Genomic DNA, 6,000 nt, shown 5'->3' on the forward strand with positions numbered 1-6,000 from the left:
AACTGGCATCTCACTCAGCACTCCGCCATCTTGGTTGCTTCTGCTGGCCTCCTCCACGTGGCCTCCTTCTGCTCTCTGCTCAGCTCCCTCTGGTTTCTCATGCTAATCATCCCAGGAACCAAGAGCAAGCTCCCGCTCCGTCCCCATTTTATATTGTAGCTTCACAACCTCTAATCCAATATACAAAATAGGGAAGTCTCTAATACAAAGTTACTTCTCTGAGGCATGATTGGATTGTACCACCCCACATCAAAAAGGGTGGGAAAGGCTTAATCCCAAAACCAAGCCCCAGGCTACAAGGATTCTCAACACACATTAATATCATCTGGGAGACGGCCTCCATCTTTAACAAAGTGAGCATAATACATTTTATCTGCCCAACAGTCAGGAAAAATGCTTGTATCCACCTGACCTGCACAAGTGTACAAAGAAACAGGCACGGGAGCAGCGTTCACGAGTTCTAACTTCGGTCCCTGAAGACTTGCCTACAGGGGACAGAGTCAGGTCTAGACCCCCTTTCTCGGAGCCTCATGCTACATATGTCACCCCGCCTTCCTCTTTGGGACTACTATTTCTCTTAGACAAAATTCTCCCCCTAATCAAGAAGGCACCAGTCAAAATAATCTTATGAAAACAAGCCCATTACTTAATTTTGTCCTTCCCTTAACAGAAAAAGTATAATATATGGTTTCACTTTCTATTTTGGGCCAGTCTACCACCCAGTGATGTCATATGGAGGTAATTTGATAACAGAAGGCTGATTTCAGTGATGGGGAAGTGTCTCCTTTCAGGAGAAAATGTTGTACCCTTGAAATTTCAGCTGTGAACACAGAAGTAAATGTCATTTATAATCTAATTTTAGCCCCTGGCTCCCAACCTGCTTTGCTTCTTTGAGCAGCTCCTGTTTCTTTGATTGATACAAATGCACATTGGAAAGAAAGGGCAATGAGACACCTGAAAAGGGAACTAACTGGATTAATTTAAGGCATTCGTTAGCTAAAAATAATCAAAACTCTTTCACAACCCAGTGTAATTTCATTTTAACTGCTGTTGTCTTTCAAACACTCCGCTATCTTCATGCTGTAGCACATATTGGTGTTTTGACCTATATATATGTTTGACATATATATATATATATGCTTATATTTTGACATATAATGAGTCTTCTATGAAATGCAAAGAATCAGTTCAAATGAAGAAGGTCTATTGCATGAATATGCTATCCTCATGGAAGTCATATCTGTGAGGCACAGCTCTAAGGAGAAAAACAAGCATTATCAAACATTTACTACCTCATTACAGTATTACCTTGATAGGTTCATTTTTGTCCTGGAAAACTGTCACTTACTCTGCCCCTGGCACCTGTTTGTTACTCACCACCCTCTAGGGCAGTGGTTGGCAAACTGAGGCTCGCGAACCACATGCAACTCTTTGGCCCCTTGAGTGTGGCTCGTCCACAAAATAGCACGTGCGGGTGCTACCTCAACAAAGAATGTACCTACCTATAAAGTTTAAGTTTAAAAAATTTGGCTCTCAAAAGAAATTTCAATCATTGTACTGTTGATATTTGGCTCTGTTGACTAATGAGTTTGCTGCCCACTGCTCTAGGGTAACATAACAAACCGTGAGGTGGAATCTTTAGAAAACAAGCCAGAGGGAAGAACTAAACTGAAAGGTGAATCATCACCAAAGGGACTGAGGATGGCCACCAAGGGCACTCTCGTGTTACCCCTCTGGGCCGTGGAGCAAATGACCGAATCTTCCTTTTAGGCCCATCCAGGAGTTTTCTTTCCTTTTCTTTTTTGTTTTCCTTCCCTTCCTTCCTTCCTTCCTTCCTTCCTTCCTTCCTTCCTTCCTTCCTCCCTCCCTCCCTCCCTCCCTTCCTTCCTTCCCTCCCTCCCTCCCTCCTTCCTTCCTTCCTTCCTCCCTTCCTTCCTCCCTTCCTTCCTTCCTTCCTTCCCTCCCTCCCTCCCTCCCTCCCTCCTTCCTTCCTTCCTTCCTTCCTCCCTTCCTTCCTCCCTTCCTTCCTTCCTTTCTTAATCCTCTTCCTTCCTTCCTTTCTTAATTCCTTCCTTCCCTTACCTTTTGACTTTGTGCTTTGCCAATACTCAGATACTGACTGACACAATTATCAGTTTCCTCTGCCCCTGAGCTTCTGAGCTTATGGAGGAAATAACATAATTGTCCAATGGATATATGACCTATGACCTTCAACTCAGTTGAGCCTTTGAGGTTGGTCAACAGTCCCTTTTCTCTTCCTAAGTCAATCACTTTTCATTCTCCTTAGAAATTTTCCATATTTTTATTGCTTTACACAATTTCCCAGCTCTATGTCTATATCTATTAATTTACTTGAGAAAGTAGATGTTGGAGAGTAGATTGTATCAACATCCATCCTTTATACTGCATATAACAAGATAAAGGAAAGAGTGTCTTGAGAAGAGAGGCCATTGGAGATGATAATGTTGCTTAACAGATCATGCTAAGGTTTGGACATGTTATTCCAAAAGCAAGAGAAAGTTCTTTAGGGTGCAGCAAGAGGCTGATTTTTCTGGTCCTGGGAGTAGAGTCAGAGATGCTGTAGAAGTAAGACATTTAGAGTGAGACTATTCCAGCCACCTTTAATCTAATTCAGTGAGCCAATCACTGCTGATGTTATCAACACATCTGTGTTGTTGTGTAAGTAATAGTCTACATTAGTTCCAAATTCTGTCCATTGTCCAAATGCCCCAGAATCATTAGGGAAACTTCTATAAGATAGAGTTTCACAGGCTCTGTCCCCACGACAGTCTAGTTCTGTGAAGTGAGCTCAGTTTGTGTTTTTATAAGGTCTCAAACTAATTCTGATTGTTAGTTTTGTTTCAGGATGCTGATGGGGGGCGGGGAGGTGGGCTCTTCAGAGCCACAGAGAGATAAGGCAGGGCAGGCAGGAGTGTGGGTTCGAGGAGACAGTGAGATGATGAAGTCCATCCTCCACACTGATGACCACCTTTCTACAATACAAACATGACCCTGTCACATATAAACCCACCGTTACTCTCTATCATCCCTGAGGTGAACTGCCACTCCTTAGAATGAGAATAAAGCCTTTCTTGAACTAGCACTAGCTTCCCCTTCCATCCTTAGTCTTCCATACCCCTTGCAGCTATACTTAACTACTTGTAGTTCCCTGAAGGAGCTACCATTTATGGCTCCTGGCCATTTACAGGTATATTTCCTTAGACTAGAAAGTCTTGTTCTTTTTGGTCTGGCCAGACTGTTTAGATATTGCTGACTCTGGGGAAGCTTCCCTCACCCTCCCCGACCCCAGACGCTGTTAGGTGCCCCCACTATGTGCTACCCTAATGCCCTCTGCTTAACATAGCACAGCACTTACGTGGCACTGTAATTGCCTGCTTATGTGCTATTTCCTCTATTAAATTCTGAGCTTCTTAATGGAGCATTCATGTTAGAGTCCTTAGCGTAAGCCCTCACACTGCAGGAACTCAAACTTTTGCCGAAAGTATCAAAGGCAATGTTAGGAGTAGTAGAAAAGGACTCAGGAGGTACTCCAAGTTTCTGGAGGTATCAAACAAGAATCAGAGCAAAGCAGCAGGAAAACCAAGGGCTTCTGAAGTCCCACAAGCACTGGGATGTGTAAGTCTGGCCCAAACAGTGGCCAAACAATGCAAGCTGGCCAGACAGGAAAGAGGAAGGCAAGTCACGAGGCGATCAGAAAGGTGTTCAGGAGGAGACTGGAGCAAGAACACTAGGTCTTCAGGTAAAATCCTGCCTACTAAGAAAATCAATTTCTTTCTCTCAATCTCTCTCTCTCTCTCTCTCTCTCTCTTGTTTTTATTTGTTTGTTTTTGTATATGAGTCAACCCAAGGATATGGCCAACCTAAAGCCGTCACATGAGAGGGTGTACTGTACCTCATAAGAGATATATGTTGTAGTTGTGAGTAGGTCACAACAAAGCAACTCCTAATCCTCACCTGCGTCCTGCTAAGCAACAATCCAGAGGACCAAACAGGTTATAGATGAAGTTAGTCCTCCTGTGAATGATGAATGAACATGCGAAGGTGCTCACCTGTGGTTCAGAGACGAACCCACTGCAAACGCCTGCAGTTCTATAGTAGGGGAACTCTGGAGGACCCCATGGCTTACACAGTGATTCCTGAATGGGTACAACCTTCACCCACCTCCACTTCTTGGGAGAACTTGGGCCACCTCTCTAAGCACCAGCTGAGAAGCATGCCAAGTCTTTAAGGGGCCAGCAATTTTATAGATTCAGGCCCATCATAAGAATATAAAACAAAATGAGTAAGGTCATCCACATGAAAGATGATCTGCTTTGTATTATGCGCACATTTTGGCCTTATCCTGTTTTTTCCCTCTCTACCACTTCCTGCGACTGGTCTGTCGGGAGTGATGTATTGGGGAGCAGACCTGCGGCAGATACGCTCAGCTGCCTGTCAGGGGTAATTAAAACCACTTGTGTTATTGCTTGCCTTCGCCCCAGCTGACGCTTTGATGCTTCGGTGTCCCTGCCAGAAAACTACCTCTCATAATCATCAGAGGCCGGTGTCTTCGCAGAGGTCACTGCAAGCTAATTAAGTAAATATGTGAAAAATAGTTTTAAATGATCTCAATTAGCAGAGTGTGTGTATACATGTGCCCAGAATGGGGTTGAGGAGAGACTTTTTAGATGATAACTGACCGACAGGGTTCGGGATTTGGGGCCAGAGAACCGGGCGCGTATGGCACCTTTGTGCGTTCAATAGGTGGGCATCACTGGACCTGTTGCTGCATGACAGGCTGTGTCAGTGTCTGAAAACAAGCATATAGAAAATGTCCAAGGCTATCATGGCTCAGTAGTGGGAAAGGCAGATAAATAAATAATAACAAATCAGGATAGAGAGGACTAGTGGAATGGCATGTACCAAGAGTTAAAGTAATATAGAGAACAGAGTGACTCACTACACCTCTGGGAAGCTACACAGGTTATTCGTTCAACACATTTTTTGAATGCCTTGCATATGCTATGCACAACTCTAGGGTCTCAGCATACACCAGGGAATAAAGCCCAAAGATCCCTGGCCTTCTGTAACTTGTATTTTAGAAGATACAGGATGCAATAAATATAGACTAGTAAATTATTTTGTTATGTTAGAAAGTGGTAAATTTTTGGGAAAAAGGAGGAAAGTCAAGTAATGAGGGTTGGGAGTCATGGGGGAAGGTTGTAATTTCAAATAGTGGCTAGTGTTAGCTTCATGGAAGAGGTGATATTTGAGCAAGGAAGTAAAGAGGGTGAGGCCATTGGCCACCTGCATATCTGAGGGAAGAGGAAGAGGGAAAGGCCAGTACAGATGCCCTGTCTGGAAGGTGCCCAGTCTGCGAAACAGCAGGGGGTCAGTGCAGTGCCCAGAGTAAAGGTGGAAGGAGTGCAGTAAGATGTGAGTGGGGACCCTGGCCGGTTGGCTCGGTGGTAGAGCGTCGGCCTGGCGTGTGGAAGTCCCGGGTTTGATTCCCGGCCAGGGCACACAGGAGAGGCGCCCATCTGCTTCTCCACCCTTCCCCCTCTCCTTCCTCTCTGTCTCTCTCTTCCCCTCCCACAGTCGAGGCTCCATTGGAGCAAAAGATGGCCTGGGCACTGGGGATGGCTCCTTGGCCTCTGCCTCAGGCACTAGAGTGGCTCTGGTTGCGACAGAGCATCGCCCCCTGGTGGGCAGAGCATCGCCCCCTGGTGGGCGTGCCGGGTGGATCCCGGTCGGGCGCATGCGGGAGTCTGTCTGCCTCCCCGTTTCCAGCTTCAGAAAAATACAAAAAAAAAAAAAAAAAAAAGATGTGAGTGGGGCCCAATCACGTAGGGTCTTGAAGGTTATGGAGAGACCTTTTACTTTTATCCTGATGGAGAAGGGGGGCCACTGCAGAGTTCTGAGCAGAGAAATGACATCTGACTTGTATAAAAGAATTCCCCTGGCACTATGTTGAAAAAAGGGACCAGTGGGCCAAGGAAG

This window comes from Saccopteryx bilineata, chromosome 2, assembly GCF_036850765.1.
Source record: "Saccopteryx bilineata isolate mSacBil1 chromosome 2, mSacBil1_pri_phased_curated, whole genome shotgun sequence".
In the NCBI taxonomy this organism is placed as follows: Eukaryota; Metazoa; Chordata; class Mammalia; order Chiroptera; family Emballonuridae; genus Saccopteryx; species Saccopteryx bilineata.